At 36.7% G+C, this 27,985-nt stretch overlaps 2 long non-coding RNA genes across 3 annotated transcripts in view; one reads left to right on the top strand and one right to left on the bottom strand.

Moving 5' to 3' along the window:
* The window catches only part of LOC140623083 (uncharacterized), a 252,763-nt gene that overhangs the window by 170,020 nt on the left and 54,758 nt on the right, over positions 1 to 27,985 (top strand). The window lies entirely within an intron of this gene.
* On the bottom strand, positions 19 to 27,243 carry LOC140610661 (uncharacterized). The gene is made up of 5 exons (XR_012012237.1): positions 27,174 to 27,243; positions 15,506 to 15,688; positions 5,167 to 5,217; positions 3,992 to 4,253; positions 19 to 1,439 (listed from the first exon to the last, which is right to left on the bottom strand). It is a non-coding gene; the product is annotated as an uncharacterized lncRNA (long non-coding RNA).

Here is a 27,985-nt window from a genome sequence, read left to right as displayed (position 1 = left end):
GGAGAATTCAAAATTAATATTACAACCTAATAATCATTTTATGGGTTTTGTTTTACAGAGAAATAGGTTTTCTACTAATTTGTGAAAACAGACGTCTCTGATCATCTAGAAATTAACTGTAATTTGAATTAAATAATGAAAACATGCTGTAGACAAATGATTCTCCAAAGTCGCCATGATGAACTTCTTCTATCTGTTCTGTGCTGGAAATGGGCTGTCACATCTGTCAGCCTTATTTATAACAGAAGACAACCCTTTTATTTTTCTTTCTGCAAACGTACTGATGTACTCATTTTACTTTGAACATTTCCACTGATTTAAAGTTCTCCTCCAATTTCAACCTGCCAAATCCAGAGATCTTGGTTAGGATAGCAAAAGGCTTAGTCAATGTGGGTCCCCGGAAGTCTATAATGTGAAATCAGATGTGCCGAGAATCATGTTCAGTTTCCATGCAAGTCATCAATAGTGAGTGCTCGTTATGCTGATTTCTGGCTGGAAGAGGGATGTGCCCGGGAGGTGATGAATGGCACCTTGGCCATGTGGCCAAAGGCTTACACAACACCTCAAGAGAAAGTATGGGTGGGATGAGAGAGTGATGGATGGACAGAGGGCAGTAGAGAGGCTCCTAACCTCTTCTCAAGTCAAGCATGCTGGCTTCTGATACCAGATAGATTTGTATCCAGAGCTGCCTTAAGACTTCGGGTGTCAGGAGGCTGGATATATTAATTCAGAGACAGCCAAGGCCCTTTGCTTTCAGAGTTCCATGACTTTCACACCCAGGTTCACACTCAACAAATACTGATTAAGATGTTACTATATCACAGCTATTTCTAGCCACTGGGTATTACTAGAGAACAAGGAATTCTAACTGCTGCTGGATCGTCATAGAGCCACTTGTTATATCTACATATAGGGGGAGGTAATACAGAAAAGGCTCTCTCAGACCTGTCTCAACCCGATCAACTTGCCAGATTAACCAGCATTTCCAGTTCCCCTCTGAAACATTCTGACTACTGCCCTCATTACCCTGAACGCTCACAACAGCTCTCACCCGATTGAAGTATTAGTTTATGAAGAACCAGTTGTTAGGTTTTTGGGAGGAGAAGGATTGTTGTGCTTTTTAGTGTAATTACATGAGTTATCTAAATAGGTAACCTGATAAAATGAGAATATAAAAAGGGAATTGTAGGTTCTATACAACTAATCGAAATTCTTTAAAAACTCAACAAGGAATCACTAACGTGTTTGTCGTTGAAATCAATTCATGTACAACAAATGCTCATATATCTGCACATGTATCTGGTGATGAGGGATGTCCTCCGGGTGTTTGTGATGGCTGGGCCTAGGGATTGCTGAGGACTGGAAAGTACAGTGGAGATCATAGAGCATTTGAAATATGGAAGCCTTCTTCAAAGTAATTTTGATGAATATCCTAAAAACTGAAAAGTAATAATTCACATTCTTAGTTTCACAAGAAATTAAAAATGTCTTCATTTATCCCTCATGAATTAATTCATGAATTAAATATTTTGGTGAAAAGAATTTTTTAATAGCTGCTAGTAAGACTAAGTGAAGGAAATGTGGCTGAATGTAAAAAAAAAAAAAAGCCAATCTTGCCTTCCTTTTCTTTCTTCTGTGTAAATCATTTGGGGCTTTTCTTTGCTACTGCTGTGCTCCAGTGAGCCAATCTGATCTCTGAGTCATTATTACCTCTTTTTTGCCTGAATGGCAGGGCTACATACAAATAGAACTTGTAGTGTAATTCTACACTTGTATTAACACTCATTCCTCTCCATTTTATTTAAAAGTAATGGTGCAGAGAGGTCCAAAAATAATATTAAACTCTAGTAGCTTGCCTGAAAATTACCATTCATTTCTTTGTATCCTGCATTTCCTTAGCTGTCATTCCCATTGGCTTCAACGGAGGCTCTAGCTCCTGCAGCCAGTCCTAACACCCATGCATTTCAGAGATTTATTCACTGGAGGTGGGGGATGGTCTGTGCACTTTTAAGCAGGTCCCATCTCCTGGTTTGTACGGTGTCCTACCCAAAGGTAGGCCTGGCATCTTCTCTTAGGCACCTGCTGCATATTTTCTGGCCACCATTTCTTCATTTTATATCCTCTCCTAAAGGGCACTGCTCAGACACCTTTACAAATCTGTGGGACAACTTAGGGAGTTTTCTGGAAAACCTCATTAAGCAGGAGCTGTGGTCCAGGCAGTAGTGGGGAGATAAATTCTTCCCCTTTAATTAAAGGTACACATTGATACATGGGTATTCATTGAGAGTTCTTTGTGCCCCAGGCACATTCTGGATTGATACCAACCCCTTTAGATTTAGTTTCAGTCCCTGACTCTCCCTGAGTCTCTGATAGGAGCCAGATAAGATGAACCCAGAGACACATGCAAGTAAAAAGGCATGCATCATTCATCAGTCTCCTTTAGAAAACTGTAGCCTTCTAACTGAGGAAAGCTTGTCTGTTTGACTTTCTTTCTGTGGGCTAAGAGTTGCAAGGGCCCACAAAGGCTAAGAGGGTGGATAAACTATTGAATCAGGCTGCGGGGAGGTGCTCCAGGCAAAGAAAGAAATCACATTCTCTATTTAAAGGGAATATCCTTCACCTTGAGCCAATTTCACGCTAGGATGTAGGCCAAATATAATCAGGTCTAATTTTTCTGGTAAAGTCCAAATCTAGACTTTTACGTGAACCCTCTTGATTTTTGAATCTTGGCAACTAATTCAAAAATTAAGTACTAGCCAGATATAATGCATCTCAATTTGGTTCCTAAGTATCTGGTATATGATACCTGACTTAGATCATTACTATTTAAATGTTTGTACCCAAACATCCCTTGAATAGAGGAACAGGGGAGTTTTTCTCTGGAAGAGTATACAGTGATCATCATCCCCCCAAATTTTCAAGTAAAATAAAGATGTTATAGAAAGTTTATCTCATGACCCTATACACACCTCTACGTAGAAGTCTTAGCTCTCTTTTCTCTTAGGAAACTCTCAGTTCCCCTACAACTAGATTTCTACAATTGGTTAATTTTGCTGCTGCATGAAAAAAACATGTCCGTGCCTAAGATGTCTTAGAACCGTAGGATCAGTTTAGGCTTAAGTTAGATGTTAATACACTCAATAAATATTTCTTGAATAACTTCTTTGTACAAGTCACAAAATTTAGTTAGAAAGTCTACTCCTAATGGAATTCGTAGTCTGGTAGAATATTTAAGGAAGGTAGTGTTAAAAAGGAAGGAGATGAAACTTTGTTATACTACACACAACAGGTATTTTGCCATTTTATTTAATCTTAGGAACCATCTTTTTTTTTTTTTTTTTTTTTTCTTAGGAACCATCTTATAAAATAGATAAGATGAAGCCCTTGTAAAGATAAGCCAAGTTCTAAGCATATTCAACTGGTATCAGGCAAAGCTGTAATTGGAACTCCCAAATTGTCAGTGTCCAAAATCTGCTGCTTGATCATATATATATAAATATATATATTTATATATATATATACTCAGATATACCATATCTATCTATCTATAATCCGATAGATGATAGATAGAGAGATAGATAGATAGATAGATGATAGATAGATTCAATTTTATGTCCTTTAGGGATATGCAGAAAGGATCAATTACAGCTTGAATAAAACATAACAAGCCTTTTCTCTTCTCCCCCCTACCCCCCGCCCCTTTCCTTCTTTCCTTCCTTCCTTCCTTCCTGTTCTGGATTAGGGATATTTGAGAAGCTACAGTCACTAAATATCCTTAGCTTGATTACCGTGTGTAGTAATGTTTACCCAAAATATATCTTTTGCATTTACTGCAGTAGACTGTTGTGACTTTATAAGATTTAGATGTCAGAGCATTTTCATCAGACTCCCAATTCCATTCTCTGCAGGACTACTTCAGCGGCCACATTAATTTTGGCAGTTCTCATTTACCAGTTCTTAAAACAAAATTATATATATCTGGTCGACTTACAGAATATCTTTATATCTGGATTTGTTTCCACATAGTGATCTTCCAAGTGTGTAGTGGAAATATTATTGAAATTACTAGATTTTCCAAAAGCACTGATAATGCTAGTATCCAGGTAGGTAAGATGTGGTGGGTTCAATTTGCTGGTAGGTGAGATTTAAGGATGTTGATTTGTAGCTGTGGCTGTTTTTATTCTCTTGGTGAAAATGACATTTGCCTCTGATGTTTGCTGATTTTTTATATGTCCCTCATGGATAAATAGCTCCTGGGAATTAATTACGGGAAGTAAAATGGATGGTGAGAGAAATTATTATTTTTCCTCCTGCTCCAATATCATACCCAAAATCTAAGTACAGTTTATATTTTTAGGCAATCTTTTGTCATAATGAGCCTCATCTTGTTCTTGCTCAAAGATTCCAGGCCACTTTCGTGTACCAGAAGATATCATTCATTCACTTGTATCTTTGCCTTTCTACGGCATTTAAGTAAGAAAGGATACAGAGTGACTTAGGAAGAATCCCTTAAAATCTGGTTTTTGAGATTAAAATCTGGCTTTGGGCTGAAGACTCATCATTCCTCCTTCCCTCCATGTCACAAAAATAGAGGATACACACAAGGATCACTAGCTAAATGTGACAAGATATTAGCTTTGCTAATGGCTAATCAGGTGCCCAATTGTCCTCCTACTGCAGGCCTCCTGATAAAATATGTTAGAGAAAGTAGCTTAGAACTAAAGCCTAATGAAAACTTTTTATTTTCATTTCAAAATAAGGCCTGCAGGGAGAGCTGGGTCAGCAAAACAGACTCCAACGATACACGGCCAGCCTGCGGAAAGAACTTCAGGCCTCACACATGGTTACTGGAGAGTGAGAGAGAAAGACAGGAGAGATGGCAGGTCTCCTCCAGGGCACTTATCTCAGGGGAACAGAGAACAGAGAAGGAAAGCTCACTCCCCGTAAGTGTGAGTAGTTCCAAGAGAGCAAGAGCCTGTGCCAGGCATGAGCAGTGATCTGCACAGTGCCCACACCCACCAGTGAAAGCATGGTCTTGCGAACGTTAGGTTCTCACTAATCAGAGTTAGCTGTCCCCGCTCTGTGGAGGAAGGAGGGCATAAAAATGAGGAAACTCTAAAGAGAAATGAGAAGATTTATAGGAGTAAATGCATTTGCTGCACATACCTTTATGTAGATAGTAGGGTCTTTTCTTGGAAGGCCTCAAAACTCCTTTGTCTTCAGCAGGAAAAAAAATGTAATTAGGAAGAAAAAAACATAATATAAGAGTGGGGCCACTTAATTCCTGTGGCTTTTAAAGGATTCTGTTATTCATAGGGTAGTGGGACTGGGGCCAGCAGATTGATATGCGTTCCTAAAGGTTACATTGACTGAAGTTGTCCAAAGTCAAATTCCCACAGGGTCTTACTTTCATGGGTTGGTGAATGATGTCTTTATCCCGATCTGGGGCTCAGTCTCCTGGATTCTTCTCCATCTCTGCTCCAGCCCCTGCCTTCTCAAGGCCATGGAACATAGAACTTGAAGTTGAGGACTCCCAGTTGTCACTGACTGATGAGTAGGGAGGGTTTGGGGGAAGGGAAAGACCCAAATTCTGCCACAGGGAGATGGGTTGTCTAAGGAGAACTTAATCATTTGCTTATTCAACCAACATTTATCAAGTAGAGTGTAATGATCCTCAGGGGTCTGCAGATGCCAGTTTGTGAAACACTGCAGTAAAAGTTAAAGGCTGTCATGTTAGTTGTTCCCTTGATACCTATGTTGTTGAAAACAAACTCAAATGTGAGCCCTTGAAACATTATAATAGGACCGAGTTATAAGGCGATCAAGAATATGTTCATATTTATTTTTAATGTTGTCTTCAAACTCAGACAAAAAAAAAAAAATTCACAGAGATCGTGTGGTCCTGGAAAAATTTATCTTAAGAATCCCGAAGACCATATTCTGCAGTTTTTGAAATGCTAGCATGGAGGGAAAATGAATAGTTTTGAGATTCAAACAGACCAGAATTCTAATCTTGGCTCTGGAACTTACAGGATATTTTATTTTAGCCAAATTAGATGACTAGATATCTTTATATTTAATGAGAAAACACTGCCTGTATAATGGTGCTTTTATGAGGACGCCATAGCATGATGTATACAATATATGTCACATAATGTTTTTCACATAGTAAACTCCTAATTAATATGGATTTCTTTTTATGCCATAATACCCATCTCTTCCCATTGTGTACAAAAAAACTATACTAGGGGATACAATGATGAATTACATATTATCTGCAGAATATCTCTGAGACAATAGGCTTGTAAACACGATTACAAATACTGTGATATGTACCATACTAGAGAAATGTAAAACATAGAGGAAAAAAGGTAGAATATGTAGCAATTTTTTTTTCCTGATGATCTTAAAAAGAAACTGAGAATTACTTCCCAAAGAAACATATTCCTGGTGAATATTCAGTTAATGACAATAGTGATGAGGATGATGTTGATGATGATGGAAATGAAGTTTATGATGATTATAAAAATGATGAAGATAGTTTACATTTATTGCATATTTGCTATGTTGTAGGAACTCAATTTGCATATATTACTTGATCCTCACAACACTCTAGTGAGGTAGAAATATAATTTCCATATTGTAGAAAATCATGAGGTTACACAGGTAGCATGGGGAAAATCTGCAACTTGACCCAGTTCTGTCCGATTAAAAAACTCAAATCCTTAACCACTATAATGCATGCTCTTTCCATAAATTAATTAATGCATTGTAATTAGGTTCTGTTTGAACTATAGTTCATTTGAATTTAAATAGGCTTTAGAGGTATATTGAGCACCTTTCCCTACTCTATCCCATTTACCAATTCCCTGGTTTTTGCACTGTAAATGGGATTTGGGCAAACAACACTCCAAAACTCAGTATGTGCCCTTTAAGAAATGAGCACGTAACCATCACTGACTCCAGATGTGGACTCTTTGGCACAAACCTAGCGAGCGAGAACATTACCCGCTTTTGTCACAGAAAGTGGTTCAAGGATGGACAGGCACACAACTCAACCCAAAAGAGTCAAACCCAGTCAGAAACAATCCCAGAGATTTTGTTAGTGTGATCATAAAAGTGGTAATTGTCTCTCTGCTGGACTTGAACCTGAGAGCCTATAAAATTGGAGCTACGGCAGCTTTCCTACTACCACAGAGACTGACAGCGAAGCCTGTGGTGTGGAGAAAGCAAGAACCAGCAAAGAGATCACATCTCAAGAACTTCATTTTAAACAAACCATCATCTTTAGCCTGAAATTTCAGCGACTTGAACCAATGTGTGTAATAATATCTGATTGTTGTTTTAATTTGCATTTTCTTGGTGATATATGATGGGGAGCATTTTCATTTGCTTATTTGCCATCTGTATACCTTCTTTGGTGAAGTATCTTTAAGGTTTTTGGCCCATTTTTTAATGGGGTTGTTTTCTTATTGTGTTTTTCTCTTTCTTTCTTTCTTTCTTTCTTTCTTTCTTTCTTTCTTTCTTTCTTTCTTTCTTTCTTTCTTCTTTCTTTCTTTCTTTCTTTCTTTCTTTCTTTCTTTCTTCTTCTCTTTCTTTTTCTTTCTTCTGTATTTCTTTCATCCTTTCTTTCTTCTTTCAATGTGTTTGCATGTGTGTGTTGAGACCACTTGACATGAGATCTACCCTTTTAAGTTTTTAAGGGCTCAGCACCATATTGTTAACTATAATCACGGCAGCGTACAGTGGATATTTGGAATGTGTTCATCTTATACTCATTGAACTTTGCTGATTTTTACACTTGATTTAACAATTACTGAATGATGTGTGTTAAACACTTTTACTAGGATGGTGCTTTCTTAGTTTGCCCTCTTAATATTGCAAATTTTTATTTTTACATTATGACACTGCTATAAGATTTCTGTCAGTCTAGAACTATCATATAGTTTTTCTAAGTTGAAACTTTTATTCTTATCAAGAGAGAGATACCTTTTATTTCTAGCAATGCCTTCGGGCTTCATGTCTACATTCCTTTATATCAATATGGCTACACTTTCTATAATTTGGTTAGTAAATGCCTGAACTCTTTAGATAATTTTTCACTGAAACTTCTTGTTTTACTTTGATTTAGGTATGTCTTTTATCAGCTGCATATCATTGAATTGTTTCATGTATGTATCGTGAAAACTTTTATGCTTTTAACTATCAAGATTGGGGTACATTTTGAGTGATTATTCAGCTTTTCCTAGTATCTTATATTTGAGTATTTGTTTTCAACCACTTTTAGATATTTTATGCTTTCTTGCCTTTTTAGGATGCATTAAAAAAATCTTATTTGTCAGTATGTATTTGGAAGTTATGTTACCTATTTTAACATGTTACCTATGTTAGTGATTATTCTAAATGCCTTAGGAGATATTTAATCCTGAATAATATGAGGACCTTAGAGAACTTTTGAGCAAATTACCCCATAGTTAAGATATACATCAAGAAACTTAGTTCTGTCTTCTGTCTCCAAATATTATTGATTATTATTGTTGTTCATGACATTAAAGGGTATTTAGATTTATTATTTTCCTTATCATTTTCTTTATTTTATTTTATTTTTTATGTATTTATTTATTTTTTTTTAAATTTATTTTTTATTGGTGTTCAATTTACTAACATACAGAATAACACCCAGTGCCCGTCACCCATTCACTCCCACCCCCCGCCCTCCTCCCCTTCTACCACCCCTAGTTCGTTTCCCAGAGTTAGCAATCTTTACGTTCTGTCTCCCTTTCTGATATTTCCCACACATTTCTTCTCCCTTCCCTTATATTCCCTTTCACTATTATTTATATTCCCCAAATGAATGAGAACATATAATGTTTGTCCTTCTCCGACTGACTTACTTCACTCAGCATAATACCCTCCAGTTCCATCCACGTTGAAGCAAATGGTGGGTATTTGTCATTTCTAATAGCTGAGTAATATTCCATTGTATACATAAACCACATCTTCTTTATCCATTCATCTTTCGTTGGACACCGAGGCTCCTTCCACAGTTTGGCTATCGTGGCCATTGCTGCTAGAAACATCGGGGTGCAGGTGTCCCGGCGTTTCATTGCATCTGTATCTTTGGGGTAAATCCCCAACAGTGCAATTGCTGGGTCGTAGGGCAGGTCTATTTTTAACTGTTTGAGGAACCTCCACACAGTTTTCCAGAGTGGCTGCACCAGTTTACATTCCCACCAACAGTGTAAGAGGGTTCCCTTTTCTCCGCATCCTCTCCAACATTTGTTGTTTCCTGCCTTGTTAATTTTCCCCATTCTCACTGGTGTGAGGTGGTATCTCATTGTAGTTTTGATTTGTATTTCCCTGATGGCAAGTGATGCAGAGCATTTTCTCATATGCATGTTGGCCATGTCTATGATTCATGGAAACTAATGAGAATGAAGATACAACAATTCAAAATCTTTGGGATGCAGCAAAAGCAGTCCTAAGGGGGAAATACATCGCAATACAAGCATCCATTCAAAAACTGGAAAGAACTCAAATACAAAAGCTAACCTTACACATAAAGGAGCTAGAGAAAAAACAGCAAATAGATCCGACACCCAAGAGAAGAAGGGAGTTAATAAAGATTCGAGCAGAACTCAACGAAATCGAGACCAGAAGAACTGTGGAACAGATCAACAGAACCAGGAGTTGGTTCTTTGAAAGAATTAATAAGATAGATAAACCATTAGCCAGCCTTATTAAAAAGAAGAGAGAGAAGACTCAAATTAATAAAATCATGAATGAGAAAGGAGAGATCACTACCAACACCAAGGAAATACAAACGATTTTAAAAACATATTATGAACAGCTATACGCCAATAAATTAGGCAATCTAGAAGAAATGGATGCATTCCTGGAAAGCCACAAACTACCAAAACTGGAACAGGAAGAAATAGAAAACCTGAACAGGCCAATAACCAGGGAGGAAATTGAAGCAGTCATCAAAAACCTCCCAAGACACAAGAGTCCAGGGCCAGATGGCTTCCCAGGGGAATTTTATCAAACGTTTAAAGAAGAAACCATACCTATTCTCCTAAAGCTGTTTGGAAAGATAGAAAGAGATGGAGTACTTCCAAATTCATTCTATGAGGCCAGCATCACCTTAATTCCAAAGCCAGACAAAGACCCCACCAAAAAGGAGAATTACAGACCAATATCCCTGATAAACATGGATGCAAAAATTCTCAACAAGATACTGGCCAATAGGATCCAACAGTACATTAAGAAAATTATTCACCATGACCAAGTAGGATTTATCCCTGGGACACAAGGCTGGTTCAACACCCGTAAAACAATCAATGTGATTTATCATATCAGCAAGAGAAAAACCAAGAACCATATGATCCTCTCATTGGATGCAGAGAAAGCATTTGACAAAATACAGCATCCATTCCTGATCAAAACTCTTCAGAGTGTAGGGATAGAGGGAACATTCCTCGACATCTTAAAAGCCATCTATGAAAAGCCCACAGCAAATATCATTCTCAATGGGGAAGCACTAGGAGCCTTTCCCCTAAGATCAGGAACACGACAGGGATGTCCACTCTCACCACTGCTGTTCAACATAGTACTGGAAGTCCTAGCCTCAGCAATCAGACAACAAAAAGACATTAAAGGCATTCAAATTGGCAAAGAAGAAGTCAAACTCTCCCTCTTCGCCGATGACATGATACTCTACATAGAAAACCCAAAAGTCTCCACCCCAAGATTGCTAGAACTCATACAGCAATTCGGTAGCGTGGCAGGATACAAAATCAATGCCCAGAAGTCAGTGGCATTTCTATACACTAACAATGAGACTGAAGAAAGAGAAATTAAGGAGTCAATCCCATTTACAATTGCACCCAAAAGCATAAGATACCTAGGAATAAACCTAACCAAAGATGTAAAGGATCTATACCCTCAAAACTATAGAACACTTCTGAAAGAAATTGAGGAAGACACAAAGAGATGGAAAAATATTCCATGCTCATGGATTGGCAGAATTAATATTGTGAAAATGTCAATGTTACCCAGGGCAATATACACATTTAATGCAATCCCTATCAAAATACCATGGACTTTCTTCAGAGAGTTAGAACAAATTATTTTAAGATTTGTGTGGAATCAGAAAAGACCCCGAATAGCCAGGGGAATTTTAAAAAAGAAAACCATATCTGGGGGCATCACAATGCCAGATTTCAGGTTGTACTACAAAGCTGTGGTCATCAAGACAGTGTGGTACTGGCACAAAAACAGACACATAGATCAGTGGAACAGAATAGAGAATCCAGAAGTGGACCCTGAACTTTATGGGCAACTAATATTCGATAAAGGAGGAAAGACTATCCATTGGAAGAAAGACAGTCTCTTCAATAAATGGTGCTGGGAAAATTGGACATCCACATGCAGAAGAATGAAACTAGACCACTCTCTTTCACCAGACACAAAGATAAACTCAAAATGGATGAAAGATCTAAATGTGAGACAAGATTCCATCAAAATCCTAGAGGAGAACACAGGCAACACCCTTTTTGAACTCGGCCATAGTAACTTCTTGCAAGATACATCCACGAAGGCAAAAGAAACAAAAGCAAAAATGAACTATTGGGACTTCATCAAGATAAGAAGCTTTTGCACAGCAAAGGAGACAGTCAACAAAACTCAAAGACAACCTACAGAATGGGAGAAGATATTTGCAAATGACATATCCTTATCATTTTCTTGGCTTATCATTTCTCCTTGCATTTTAGCTATTTATTTGTAATTATTTTCCTTCTTGAAATAGGCTTTTAGAGATTCCTGTAGTGATGGTTTGTTGATAGTAAATTCTCTCATTTTTTTTGTTTGAAAATGTCACTTTTTAAGCTTAGTTTACAATTTTAAGTTGATAGTTATTTTCTCTCAGCACTTTAAAGTTATGATTGCAATCTTATTGTACTATCATCTAAATACCAATTCTGCTCTTGGAAGTTGATGTAATTTTCATTTCTTTGAGGTACTTTGAGGTACTTTTTTCTGGCTATGTTTAATATCCTATATTCTAAAGACTCACTAGAGGATGAGTGGATATGGATTTTCTTTTCTTTTCTTTTTTTAAAATTCATCCTGATTTGGCTTCACTATCTTTCCTAATTTGTTTTTTGAAGTTGTCATTTTAAGGAAGTTCTGAGCCATAATGACTTCAAATATACAAATCCTCTGTATTATTTTCTTGTGAAAATCTGAGTAGATTTTTGGTAGGTGTTATCATTCTGTTCTCTGTATCATTTAATATCTCTTCATATCTTAGTGCTTCATTCTGGGTAATTTTATTAGATCCATCTTCTGGCTCACTAATTTTCTCTTTAGCTAAATCAAGACTATTATTTAGCACATCCATTGAAATTTAAATTTGAAGCATAAATTTATTTATGGAACAGTTACTTGGTTCTTGTCAAAATGTGCCTCATCTAAGAAGGGCACTTGATGGGATAAGCACTGAGTATTATACCATATGTTGGCAAATGGAATTTAAATAATTTTTTTAAGTTTATAAATAACTTTAATGATATAAAGGCTGCAAAGCACATCTATAAATAATTATGAAATTAACAATATTCTTTACTGTAAATTCACACAATCAATTGACTTTCAATAAATGATTTTGTCAAACTCTAAAAAAAGTGCCTCATCATGTCTTATAGTATAATTTGTTAATCTTATGTGTCTGTTTCTTTATTTAAAAAATTCTACCCTATTTCCTGGATCTTTGGGGTATTTTATGCTGTCTGGGTTTATAGAAGGTTCCTAAAGAAGTTATTTGCATTTGGTTTTGCTAGGTTTCTGGGAGAATTATCAAATCAGTACCATTATAAACTATTTTCTTAATTTGGGCATTTTTGGCAAATTAGAAAATAAGAATTTAAACTTGGTAATGAGGATTGCTTCTTGGCCTTTTGGCTAAGATCAAGTGTGGTAATGAGGGATGCCTGGGTGGCTTAGTGGTTGAGCATCTGCCTTCAACTCAGGGCATGATTCCGGGGTCCCGGGATTGAGTTCCCAACCCCGTGATTGGATTCCCTGCAGGTAGCCTGCTTCTCCCTCTGCCTGTGTCTCTGCCTCTGTCTCTTATAAATAAATAAGTAAACAAATAAATAAATAAAATATTTAAAAAATAAATGAATAAGCTTGGTTATGAATTTAGACTTGTTTTATACATACACATATGCATTGATTTTTTTTCCCCTTTGCCATCATAACAATGGTAAACAGACAATATTATCTGTCATTTCCTTTTATAGACTTTCTTTTTTTTTTTTTTTTTTTTTAGTACTCCTTCCTTGAGCACATAGGCTTTGGGGTGTTGTAGCTTCCTGCAAGGGTTTCTATTCCAGTTCCTATGTTGAGCAGACCCAAGTATGTTTTTTATTTCACCTGTGTGATGATTAAAGGCTGAAGCTCTAGATTACTATGCTTGCATAAGGCACAAAGAAAGCCACTTAGCATCTATTCCCCATTCTAGATTTTCTTCTGTTTGGGGTCTTAACTTCTGAGGATTTCTCCTATTTTCTCATGATGTTAGCTATGTACTGAGAAGGAATTTTAAAGCAGAATTATATGAGCATATTTAGATGTTTTGTAGCTGGAACATTTGAGAATAACTGGAATTTCATAATGCTAAATGCCATTTTCAACTTCTTTTTTGGCTGTGACATTTTAATGTAAAGTATAAACAATTAAGCAAACAAGGTAAAACTTATTCTGGTTGTTATGGAATTGGTTGGCCTCAACTTCCATTTGCTCATCACTAACATCCCACATATTTTAGAATAAACTAACAGAGACTGCCAAAGTAGAACAATAGATCAATAGGAAAATGTCCCCAACTTCCAAAAATTCACACTACCGAGACATTTGGAAAATATCTCATTTTAAAGTGTGGGACTACCCATCTTCATTTGTGAATATCACAGATTTACTTGTTCTGGAACATTTTACCATGAATGTGAATAGCTCAACAAGAGATGTTAGTTAGCTTCATGGATGTTAGCAAATCTTGTTTGCAAGTTTGAAGGGGAAAGCCAATTCCATTTTGAGGAGGTGTACCTTACAGAATATCTGGGAATTGGAAACCACCACCACCACCAACAGCAACAACAGTGTTTTGCAAGGGACTGAACCACTTTAAAAGGCAAATGAATATCTGCTTTCTGCAGTATAAATAGCTTTCCATCGCGATGAAACAACAACATGGATATCAAGATTTACCTGCGTTTTATACCCATCAAATCAATATAGAAAGATGAGGTTAAAAATTCTGCTGCTTCTGTGGAATGAGAATGAACCATGTTTTACAGTAATGCCAATAAGATGAGCAAAAGAGCAAATGCTGAGGGCTTTTATTTAGGAGCTCTATCCTAAATGGGGTGTGCATAAGATATCAAGTATTAAGATGCATTGCAGTTGTAAGAAAATCTGGTTTGTACGAGACACAGAAGGGGTCTTTTACTCCTAAAGAGATTGGCATGCCATAAAGTCAAAAGTAATCTGACCTACTTAGCACATATTTTAAGCAGCAAAAATAAGGTATCATTTAGTATAGTACTGAAACCTCTGGGCTCATCTTAAAACTTACTTAATGAACGTCAAGGAGTAATAGATAGATGACTGAAATATAAAAAAATATGGCAGCCCTCAACAGAAGGACAGCTTGGCAACTGCAGGAAAACTGTCCAAGAGAACAAACTTACTTTTTGCTACCTTTCGTCTGTGGGGATCTTCATCTTTTTTTGGCTCTTGGACCTGTATATTGCTTAATGTTTTTTCTCGATTACCAAAATTGCCTGCACATCCCAACATGCACTACCTTCTCCCTCATTCTCACTTCATTTTTCCTTAGTATCTGTTTTTCAGTTTGAGCAAGGACTTGAAGGTTTAACTAAAGCAATAGGTCATCCACGAAGCTTAAATCCAAGGGAATTTTCTCAAGAGAAATTAAATATATAGGGAATCTATTATAAGAACTTTTTAAAAGATTTTATTTATTTATTTGACAGAGAGAGAGCAAGAGTGAACATAAGCAGGGGGAGCAGCAAGCAGAGGGAGAGGGAGAAGCAGGCTCTATGCTGAGCAAGGATCCAGGTGTGGGGCTCCATCCCAGGACCCGGGGATCATGACCTGAGGTGAAGGGAGACACTGAACAGACTGAGCCCTGAGAATTTAAAATAGCAGAGTATTTTTTGATAAATCACATTAATAGGAAGAATAAACAGGTTATAGAAAATAGTTAATAAACAATATAAATATTAAATATAATATTTAATGTAATATATTTAACATAAGAAAATGTATATTAAACTGATAAAATAGTCAGTGACAATAGATGATTTATGCTAGAATGGCCTTAGCTAATAACCACCAGCTCCGTTTTTCTTCATCTTCTCCATTTCTGGAATTCAGCCCTAAAAATACTTTGTCACATCAGTTATATTCTAGACATTACCTTGCTTTTAATCCTTGTGGTATTGTCACACATGTCTTCTGTTGAATTGCTTTCACTGTGCCCCTCCTTCTGAGTATTCACAGCTTGTGAGCACCTCTATTTTGACTCAGTGAGGCTTTTCCATGCCTCTTCTTTTCAGAATCCTTCCTTGGTATTTACTGCCATGTTTCTCTCCCGGGTGAACTTAGAAGTAAAATAGAACAACAAACCAACAAATGAAATACCAACTGGAAAACACAGACGTTCACAGAGTATCACCAAATCCTATCAGAATAGCATGGTTTACACTGTCCCTCTCGGAGTGTTAGTTTCTCTGCGACATTTGTCATTTCCTCAACTGGCATCTTTTACTTGCTGGCCTGTTTGTGGTCTGTGAAATCCTGCTAGAATGTAAGCTCCAAGAGAGCTGGAGCTTTGTCTGGTTTCTTTTCTTTCTGGAATACCTGTGCCAATAACAGGACCCATCCGAAGGCAGGTGCTCAAAGACTTTTGTTGAGTGAATGAATGGCTAGAGGAAGATGGATGTAGGTCAGGAACTTACTTTAAATAATTCCATGAAATATGGGAGACTTGGCAGTATTACTGAATTGTGCAGCCAGTGGAAGATACCAAACACTCTTTGGGAGTTTAAACAATTTTATTTTGAAATTAGTGAATGTACATTTTTTTTAATTTTTTATTTATTTATGATAGTCACACAGAGAGAGAGAGAGAGAGGCAGAGACATAGGCAGAGGGAGAAGCAGGCTCCATGCACCGGGAGCCCGATGTGGGATTTGATCCCGGGTCTCCAGGATCGCGCCCTGGGCCAAAGGCAGGCGCCAAACCGCTGCGCCACCCAGGGATCCCAGTGAATGTACATTTTAAAACGTGTTGATATTTGTCACCTTCCTCTGAAATTATGTAAATAATTGAGCAGGAAAGGAAAGGTAGCTGCATTTCCTGTAATGATCTTAGGCTCTGTAGATATGCTTTATAGAAATCATAAACATGATAAATTTCTCTCTTTTAAATCATGTTTGAATAATTGGCACTCAGACCAAGTTCTTAAGTAAAGGGAGAAATAAATGGAAAAAGAACTGAAAAGTACAAAGCAAAAAGTAATTATACACACACATGATACCTCCATAATGTGCATTTTCACCTGTTAATTCTTGCAATGTAAATTTTAGGATGTGTATATGCCATGCTGCCTTAAATATGATAATAATAATAATAGTAATAATAATCATAATAAGATTAGCACGCACAAATTACATTTCACATACATCAATTTATGCTAGATATTACATACACATTTTGCAGGAAAAGTAATAGATTAGAGGAGGTATAGCACCATCACACCTTGTAAACCTAATCGTTAGGGCTCCACTTAACCGCATGCTTTATATTTTAAAAACTCCTAAAAAAAAAAAAAAAAAAAAAAAAAAAAACATCTGGACCATAATCTTTTGCATATGGTCTTTTTTGTTACATGTTGTGTTACATATTGTGAACTTCCCTTATGTATTAAAACTGTAAAAACATTTTTCTTCTAAAATTATGGAGGTCATATATCTTTTGGGGTCTATCCTTAGACACCTTCTCTCTGCTCATTCATGATAAATTGATTTCTTTTCTTTTTTTTTAAGATTTTATTTATTTATTTATTCATGAGAGACAGAGAGAGAGAGAGAGAGAGGCAGAGACACAGGCAGAGGGAGAAGCAGGCTCCATGCAGGGAGCCTGTTGTGGAACTGGGTCTCCAGGATCAGGCTCTGGGCTGAAAGCAACGCTAAACTGCTGAACCACCCAGGCTGCCCTTGATTTGCTTTTCTAACCCCCACCAACCCCTACTGTTTGAAGAGTCCCCAATGTTAAATTTAGACCTCCCTCCAAATTTCTTGAATCAGAATAGAAGTGGATTTCTGGGAGAAGATAATGCTTAAGTTTAAGAAATATGCAGTAGGGGCACCTGGGTGGCTCAGTGGTTGAGTGTCTGCCTTCAGCTCAGGTTGTGATCCCAGAGTCCTAGGTCCCACATCAGGCTCTCAGCAGGGAAGCCTGCCTCTAACCTCTGCCTATGTCTCTGCCCTCTCTCTCCATGTCTGTCATGAATCAATAAATAAAAATCTTTATAAAAAGAAAAGGAAATATGCAGTATTTTAGTTAGAACTAGTATATGGACCTGGAGCTTTTTTTTTTTTTTCTCAATCATATCAGAATTATTAGAGAAATATGTGAATAAATTCCTAGTAACCTTAAAATGTTAGAAGTGGCACGAGCACACCAGAATGGTAAGGGTTTCTGGAGATTGACAGAGAAGCCTAGCAGATATGACGGCTCTGTTACACCATCAGATGTCAGAGGGGACTTAGAAAATAAGTGTTTATCAGGAATGATGTAAAGATAATGCTAAGAGATCTGAAGGGACAGAATCTGGAAGAAGAATCTGGACACGGGCAAAATTCAACTGGGAATTATTTCAGAAACCTTGTGCATCAGTTTCCCAAGCATCCGATTCCAACATTTTCTTACAGAAAAGAATCTTGAAGTAACTGTATAGGCCTAAAAATGATAAAGGCAGACAGAAATGACAGGAGAACTTCCCTACTCAAGAAGCAGTCGCCACATGCCCTGTCTGGACACTTAACACATCCTGTTTGAGGACATTAAACATTGTTTTCAGAGCTAACAAAAGACTTTAAAAGCCCACCAAGTGCCAGAAAGAAGAAAAGATATTCTAAAACCAAAAAGGGAGAACACAGTGTGCGTAAAATGCAATGAGGATCCACCAGCATCACCAACAAAGAGGGCTTGAAATAAGGAAGAATGTCCCAGTGTTCTGAGGAAAGAATGCCTTGAATCCTGTTTTCTGTACTTTGCCAAAACGACATTCAAGTATGAGGACATGATAAAGACAGTTTTACATATATAGGAAAGAAACATTTTCATCCTCAAACTTTTTCATAATGCATTATTTGAGAATATATTTCTACAAAACAAAACATAAATCCCGGGGGGGGGGGAAAGAAAGCTATGGGCTTCAAGGAATATTATGGAATAAGGCATCTGTAAATGTTACGACCATTGAAATAATTATAAACACAGCGGTTGTCAATCTTCAGATAACCATTAGAGAATGATTTGTAAAAATGTGGAGACATAAACAAAATTATTGCAAGATGAAAGTAAAAGTCCCAGGTGATTTCAACAACATGGAATAGCATTGGACACGGGAGAGAAAATAAGAGCAAGTCAAGAATTTGTATTGGTTTGAGGGAGGAAATGAAAAACTCTTAAACACTGTAAATGTGTGTGCTAGTTTCATAAGGCTTCCGTGATAGTTACCACAAACTGGATGGTTTAAAACGATAGAAGTTTATTCTCTCACAGTTTCTGCAGGCCAGAAGTCCAAAATCAAGATGTTGACAGGGTTGGTTCCTTTTGGACATTCTGAGGGAGAATCAATTCCATGACTCCTTGATTGCTTTTCGCGGCAACCATTAGTTCTGGGTGTTCTTTGGCTTGCCCATGGATTGCTTCAGTCTCTACGTTCATCTTTATAAATCCTTCCCTCTGTGTCTCGGTCTCTTGTAAAGATTCCCTTCATTGGAATTTAGAGTTCACCCAATCTAGAATGATGTCATCTTGGTATTCTTACATAAACTACACCTACAAAGACCCTTTTTCCAAATAAGGTTATATTCATAGGTATGTATATTCATAGGTATGGATATGCCTTGACCCACTACAATGCCTTCACATCTATTAAAAAACAAGAATAGAGATCCCTGGGTGACTCAGCAGCTTAGTGTCTGCCTTTGGCCGGGGCGTGATCCTTGAGTCTAGGGATCAACTCCCACATCAGGCTCCCTGTATGGAACCTGCTTCTCCCTCTACTGTGTCTCTGCTTCTCTCTCTTTCTGTGTCTCTCATGAATAAATGAATAAAATGTTTAAAAACAAATCAAACAAAAAAACAAAAATTAACTCTTGTAGTACTTATATCAAACACTTCTAGCTTTAGATGTATTAACTGATGTAACTTTCCCAATAACCCTATGAACTATGTACTATTATTTCTAGTTTATTGATAAGGAAACTGAGGCACAGAGAGTTTAAGTAATTTACCCAAGACCACATGGCTGACAAGTGGTAAAGCAAGGGTTAGAATCTGTGTCTAGCTCTAGAATTTATGCTCTTAACCACTATGTTTGTTAAATTTCGATGCTACAAATTAATTACATACAAGAAGAGAAGTGAAATGTGTGATATCCAAACTACGAGGCGAAACAGAACTGCAACAAAGAGTGCTCCAACAATTCTAGAGAAGGTGGAAAAGTTCGGAGAGATATCTCCAGGAAAAGAGATAGCATGGAGAAGAAATCAAAATAAGATGGCTGTTATCAATTTAAGTAAAATATAGAAATTTTAAGGAAAACAAAAAATAAAGTGAATTCCTACAACACACCAGTCAAGAGACAGCTGAAACAAGTGCTGTATGAATATGGGAGGTAAAGTAATGAAAAGAGATTAATAGTCACATTTTTAAGAAAAATGAATAGTTGCAGAATTCTTCACAGATTGGCCAGAGAATATTTTTAAAGTGCAGATGGGATGGTGTAATTCTCAGTTTCAGAACCCTCCAATGACTTGGTTCTACATTTTGAATGAGGTATCTACTCCTTCTTCAATGGCCTACAAAGTCACAAATCATCTAATTGGTCCATCTGACTTTATATCTTGTCTCTTCCTCTCCCAATTTCCCTTGCTTACTATGTTCTCAGTTCACTGAGATTTTCGTTCCTCAAACTTGGCTGTGCAATCTCTCTTCTCTCTTGCTCTGGCACTCCCTTGATGTGGTTCCTATTCATCATTCGGATCTAAGGTCACAGATCACTTCTTCAGAGCTGTCCTCCCCACATTATCTAAAGTGACCTGTTGTTATGCTCTAGCACTTTGCCTTAATTATTTTCTTCCCAATTATTTTAACGGCTTGATATTACTTGTTTGGAAAAGTCATTTACAATTGCTCACAAAGTCATCAACTTTACACCATAATTATCTATTAAATGAGTCCTCCTTCAGTGGTACCACAATAATCCAGGCCTCCAAGAATCCAGGGAGTGTTGTATACGAAGGTATTTGAGGTCAGTGTTAGAAGATGAGCATGGATTAGGCTTTATTTTGGTAAATAGTGGTAATTTGTGAGCAAATACTAAAGAATTTTAAATATATAGAGAACGTGGAGAATAGATGGAGTGTCAGTGATTCTCTTGCAGTCAGTCATACTATTACACATCAGCACTCTTATTCTGAATATCATCTATTTGGCCCTTTCGGTGCACTCTACATTCTTCTCCCAGTTGCTTGATGCCTGGGTGGCTGACCACGTCAAAGGGCTCTCTTGTTTTCCTTGTGGGAGCATGGCAGGGATTGACAATGATTCTGGCTTGGGGGACAAAACACTCTCCTATGTGGTTTCTCTACACTCTGACCTCACCTTCGTAAATAGTTATTTTATTAAATTCTGCTCACATTAGTTTGAATGTGCCATTTGTTTCTTGCTGAGACACTGACTAATACATATGTATTTCCTTTGAGTATTTCCAATTGCCAAGAGTACATACTTCATTTTCTCCCTTACAATTATTAATTGAGTGCTTACCATGTGCCAAGCACTGTGACAGACCACGGGGACTTTGCAGTGAACAAAATAGATGAAAACCATTGCCCTTGTGAAGCTTACATCCCAGTTGATAATTACAATGAATAAAATAAATGTGCAAAATTATGTGAGATATAGCGATACAGATTATGAAGAAAAATAAAGCAGAGGAGGAGGAGAGCAATTTTGGAGGAGGCTGAAATTTAAAATGGGGTGGCCAGGGAAGGTTCCACAGAAAAAGTTCCATTTGAGTGAAGAAATGAAAGAGGTAAGGAAGCCAACCGTGAAGATTTCTGGTAATGAACATAACTAGGCAGAGAAAATAGCAAATGGTCCAGTCACATGTGGGCCTGATATTTTCAAGGATCTATCAGAAGGCCAGGGTGATAGATAGAATGGGATAAGTCAGGGAGAAGAGGAGATGACCTGAGTGAGGATGGATCCCGTAGGATCCCAAAGGCCACTGTAAAGACTTTGGATTTCACTCAGAGTGAAAAAAAAGTGGGTGTCGGAAGGTTTGGAGCTATGGTACAAGTTGACTCTCATTTTACATTGGTTGTTGTATTTGTTTTTTTTCAAAATGTATGTATGTGCATGGGTGCATATTTTAGAATAAAGGAGAGACAGCAAAGATATAAATAAAAGTTATTTATAGATTATCTGGCTGGCACAGTCAGTAGAGCATGTGACTCTTGATCTCGGGGTTGTGAATTCAAGCCCCATGTTGGGTGTAGAGATTACTTAAAAATAGAAAAAGAATCTTTTAAAAAAATTTAAGAACTTAATATCATTCTAGAAGAAGGGTAACAATGACCAAAACTATGTCAGTGGCAATGGAATTGTTGATAATGAGATATGAAATAGACTCAAGACAGATTTTGAAACTGGAATCAGCATGATTTTCTAATGGATTCAATCATTCAGCATGTATTTGTTGAAGGCTTACCATGGGCTAAGAATTTTGTTAGGTGCCTGGGATAGCAGAGTGAGAACAAAGATTCCTACTCTTACAGAACTTAAAATAGAACGATGATATGCAGGCAATAAACAGTGAGCCAAATAAATAAAGCATATAGTACGTTATCTGTTATTAAGTGCTATTTGAAAAAAAGGTCTTGAGTGAAGAAAGACAATAGTGGTGAGTTAAGTTAATAGGGCATGACTCCTTGAGTGGGTGATATTTCAATAAACAGTTGAGGGAAGAGTGGAAATCAGCAAACTTAAGGAAAGACTTCTTTAGGAAGAAAGAACAACTAAAGCAAAGCCATAATGTAGGCACACCAGGAACCACAAGAAGGCTGTGGAGCTGAAGTGCATCAGTGAGGGACAATGTATTAAGACTGGATGTTAGAGGAGTAACAGGCTACAGACTTTAGAATGCTCCATAAGCCATTGTAAGGATTTGGGCTCATACTCTGCAGTAAGGATAGTTGCAAGGTTTGTGTGGAGGAGTGACAAGATCTACCCTTTATTTTTTAATAGGATTATTGAAGTTGCAAGATTAAGAATAGGCTCTCAATGTCAAGTTTGAAGCAGGAAGACCTGCTCTGAATTGGGATATATGAAAAAAAAAAAAAAAAGAACCAGATAGAAATGCCATTTAACAATATGCAAAACTGTGGAGGAAATTAAGTTATAGGGAGGATTGTGGGAAGATTCAGATCTCGGTATTGGACATATTAAGAGCAAAACACTCTCAGATATTCATTCTTCATTTTTTTTCATGAGGAAGAACTTCTAATTTCTATCATTTCAAAGCAGTAAGTTACTTAACAGACGGATTTAGGAAAAGCAAGTGGACACGCCCAGCTTAGCCAGCTCTTTTGCTCTTTTATTTTGCAGGGGAAAAATGCATTCTCCAACTCTCTGCCACGTAAGTTTTAAAGATTCAAGGCCTAGTGGAGGTGTCTATGTTTAGTAAGCAATTGTGCTTGACTAGATGAGTAAACTTAAATCTTTAGTGAAGTGTTAGTAAGCCTTATTTGCTGTAGGTCTTCTCCAAAGACCTTTATAGGGAATGAAAGTAATCATTTGAATTTCTGTATGATAGTCTTCATGTCAATCTACTGGTCCTTTTGAATACTGGGCATGGGAGAAAATTGGCATGATTTCTGTTCTTCAATCTCAAGTTTTAAAAAAATGAATATAGAGTGAATTTTACACTAAAGATTATTATTAAGAAGCAACCTTCATATCCAAGTCTTCTCAATTTTGAAGGTAAAATTGAATTTGACCTTTAACTAAAGATCAATTCCACTGGGTAACCAATTTGGACTGATTCCACTGGCGATCACCTAAGAGTATCCTGGCATTGTAAATGGCCATTAAAAGCCATCAGTGCTATAATTCTTTTAGAAACAGATAGTTATGTGAGAGTCATATGATGGTTATTGCTTTATGATTTAGATATTATTTAATGAACAGTTGGAAATATCTATCAAGTCTAACTTGACACAAGAGGACAGAGAGGATCTCCATCTCAGCCAAGAATACTTGGGAAAAATGCTGTAATTTCCAAAAGCATACCCTTCAAACTGACAATAATAGCATATTATCCATTTGCTTTACATCTTTCACTTAAAATTATCAAAACAGTTTGCAGTACTTGACTTCAGTCTTATGTGTTAACTAGAGTCATAGCTATAAATCATTAGAACTGCCCATCACCGTCATCACAGGTCATGCTAGGTGAGGAGTTTTAACATTTTTTTGTGCCATTTGGGCAGTATTTTGAAACCTTCCCAGAGTAATAGTTTTAAATATATAGAAGCCCAAGGTAAAAATCATATTGAAATATATTGCAGGGTACCTTTCAAGGGTACCCACTTTCCTTGTTTTGCTTAAACATTGCACCTATTCACAAGTTTGAAGACTTTTTTTTTTCAATGAGAATAGCATTATTTTATTAGATTCTTGCCATTGGTTTATCGTTTTCACTGCATCTATATTGCTCATAAAGTGTTACAAAAATTACCTTCATTGTAAACATGTTATGATTTATATAAACATGTGGCTCTTTGTTTAGATTTCTTTTTGGTCTTGGGGTGCCTGGGTGGCTCAGTGGTTGAGCTCTCCTATTGGTTCAGGGTGTGATCCCAGGTTCCAGGTATTGAGTCCCTCATCAGGCTCCCTGCATGGAGCCTGCTTCTCCCTTTGCCTATGTCTCTGTGTCTCTCATGAATAAATAAAATAAAATCTTAAAAAAAGATTTATTTTTGTTCCTAATGACCCAAACCCTTATAAAGCAATGTTATTGAAACTTCATAATTTACATAAAACATACTTGTATCTTTTTTAAACACATTTTTTTTAAATTTATTTATGATAGTCACAGAGAGAGAGAGAGGCAGAGACACAGGCAGAGGGAGAAGCAGGCTCCATGCACTGGGAGCCCGATGTGGGACTCAATCCCGGGTCTCCAGGATCGAGCCCTGAGCCAAAGGCAGGCGCCAAACCGCTGAGCCACCCAGGGATCCCAACATACTTGTATTTTATATCTTCCTTCAAATATATGAACATCTACATCTGTTTTCTAATGTAACCCAAGTTTCTTGAGCCAATGCTCGTGGACCCAGACAATCTTCAAGATGCTAGGAATTCAGCTCTGAATAAGATAGAGAAAATAAGACAAAAAAAAAAAAATAAAGCAACAAAGGAAGAAAGGAAGGAACAAACTAAAGAGGGGAGAGAGAGAGAAAGAGGAAGGATAGGGAAAGAAAGGGAGGAAATATGATATTAAATAAGGTGTAACAAAGAAATAAAAAATGACAGGAACACACACACACAATGGAATATTATTCTGCCGTTAAGAAGAATTAAATCTTGTCATTTGCATTGTCTTTTCCAATACAGATCTCGTTTCAGCAACTAGAGGTGACTAGAGGGTATTATGCTAACTGAAATCAGTCAGTCAGAGAAAGACAAATACCATATGATTTAACTCATATGCAGAATTTAAGAAACGAAAGAGATCGACCTAAGGGGAAAGGAAGGAAAAATAAAATAAGATAAAAACAGAGATGGAGGCAAATTATAAGAGACTCATAACTAGAGGAAACAAACAGGGTTGCTGGAAAGGAATGGGTGGGGGGGTGGGGCAATTGACTGATGGACAATAAAGAGGGCACTTGAAGTAATGAGCACTGTTGAATCACTAAATTCTACTTCTGAAACTAATAATATACTATATGTCAACTAATTTGAATTTAAATAAAAAGGAAAAATAAATAAATAAAACCAAGTAGAAAGAGTACGGAATGTAGACAGCTAATTATTTGAACTTTGGCATTATTATTTGTTGTTTTGTTTATCTTAGGAAGGTTACTAAAAATGTCTAGACTCAGTTTTCTCATCCATAAAATGGGTGAGCTCACCTACTTTGCAGAACTGTTGTAAAGACAGAAATAATATAAATAAAATGGGAGTACATAGAAACTCAAATTCTTATTCAGTTGTTCTTATAAATTTTCTCGGTAGTCAAAAACTAATTATCAGACTAAATAAAAAGGTATTGCAAGTTATCATCCAACCTTAGGAAAAAATAGGAATTCTGAGTCAAAAATTTTTGCTTAAATTAAAACAAGAAATAGATATATTTTCCTATTTTAAGCTCAGGACTCCATAGTAAGATGTTTCCACATACACTCCACAGAAAGTTGAATTGAGTCAATCCCATTAATGACATAAACAGTTCAAGAATCACTAGGAAAGGCAGCCTGAGTGGCTCAGCAGTTTAGCTCCACCTTCAGCCCAGGGCGCAATCCGAGTCCTGGAATGGAGTCCCACATTGGGCTCCCTGCATGGAGCCTGCTTCTCCCTCTGCCTATGTCTCTGCCTCTCTCTCTCTTTCTCTCTGTGTGTCTCTCGTGAATAAGTAAATAAAATCTTTAAAAAAAAAGAATCACTAGAAAAATTTTTAAAAAATTATTCTAGTGGATGACCTGAAGGATAGTAGTCACCACAGTTGCCAAAACGAGATCAGTATTTTCCAAAGAATTACTTGTCTTGAAGTTAAAGCCGTGGCCTGTAATTAAGAACATACTTTTCAGCAAGGCCTGTACTGACGCTCAATATAAATTATGTCCACTTTCCGTAGTCTACTATAGCAGTTTGTTCTTGGCTTTATAGCATCTATAAAGCAAGTGGCATCTATAGAGCATATCACAATTTATAATTATATATTTAAGTTTGTGTTTACTTGTCCACTGTCTGTTTTATACACTAGATCTTAAGTGTCTAGAGAATAGAGACTAAGCCTCAACCCTCTAGCACAGTGACTTGTCACATAGTAAAGGCTCAATAAATATCAATTTAATGAATAAATGGATTGGTGAGTTTATTGAGAAATAAAAACATTATTACTCTCTCCAGACATTCTCATCTGACAGATTTGCCTTCAGCAAAGACAACACAATAAATTGTATATTTATTTACTTGTCCATTACATAGAGGTACTGGATAAATCCATGGAATATTGTTGGCAAAACACTTTAAAATTTCCAGCAACAACATATTTTGAATATCAAGTATGACATCTTACTTTTTATAGCTTTTTTATATCCAAGGAAAAGAAGGCATCAGAGCTTTGGAGATGGAATATTGAGGAAGCAGGAAAGCAAAACAAATACACAAACAACAAAAACAGGATATAGCAGAAGAAAGTGAAAATGAGTAAGAAAAAGTCAAACAAATATATAGGTATATATAGGTGCAAGTGAGAGGTAAATTGAAACAAACTCTTAAAAAAAAAAGGATCAAATTCACATCAGTATATAAGTAGGCTAGGTTATAAAGCTATGTGACATTTCACATTTTCATAATTTGGCCCAGGTAAAATGTTCTACACTATTTTCCATTGCTTAGCTTTTTTGGTTAATATTCCCAGTGAATTACTACCTCTCAGTAGTTGTTTCTGCCTTCCATTCTGCCTGGAACACCTCCACCTGCCTATCATTAGATTTCTCCTTGTATTCATCTCTCAACACTCCATCAAGATCCCAATTTCTCTGTTACAGACTTACCATTATGTCTGTTGAAGAAGCTAAAACTTAGGGGTAAGAAGACAATGTAAGTTTACACAATTGGTGAAGCATTCGGGTTAGAATATAGAAGACTGTTTCCATAGCATCACAAAGTCTGTGACTCATAGCATGCTTTGCTCCAGGATAGAGAACAACCTTATCCATCACGAATGCCAGAACATGCATAACCTGGTCAACATAAGGAACAAGAATAGTTAGTAGAGACCCATTAGATTATAGTTACTATCAAACCAGAGGCAAACGTTATAGGGCCGTCTGCTATATTTATGTTTTCCCAAGTATGCTGAATGAAGTAGATGGAAGAAAACCCCATAGCAGTTGGCTAATGCAGAGATAGCCTAAAAGTGCATAATATATGATAATTCTTAATATTAAATGATACATTTGCAGGTATGTAAGGAAATTGGATGATCAAATTCCTATTCAACTATGAAGTGATTTGCAAAATATTATGAAAGGCATAATCTTAAGTAGGTGATTTCCTTTTTCCCTTTAATACTGAATATAACCTCATTAATTTTAATATGTACCTGTTAAGGGAAAACATATCCATGGGCATCTCAGAGAGAGCTCAACGGTATTTTTAACTTAGGAGTATAGTTACACAATATAAAATCAGTATCTATTGGTTATTAAAATGTTTCATTCTTGTTTGATGTTTACACTGTTTGGTTGGCATTTTTCTTCATTTCCTTTATTTAAAGATCTGAACAGGTGAATATAAACTATAGGAACTTGCTGAGGTTCTAATTGCATAAGACTTAGGGCAATAAGTTAAATTTAATGAGTTG

This window comes from Canis lupus, chromosome 2 (genome assembly GCF_048164855.1).
Source record: "Canis lupus baileyi chromosome 2, mCanLup2.hap1, whole genome shotgun sequence".
NCBI lineage: Eukaryota > Metazoa > Chordata > Mammalia > Carnivora > Canidae > Canis > Canis lupus.
The sequence above is the reverse complement of the archived record's forward strand: the minus strand, read 5'-3'. Positions and strand labels throughout refer to the sequence as shown.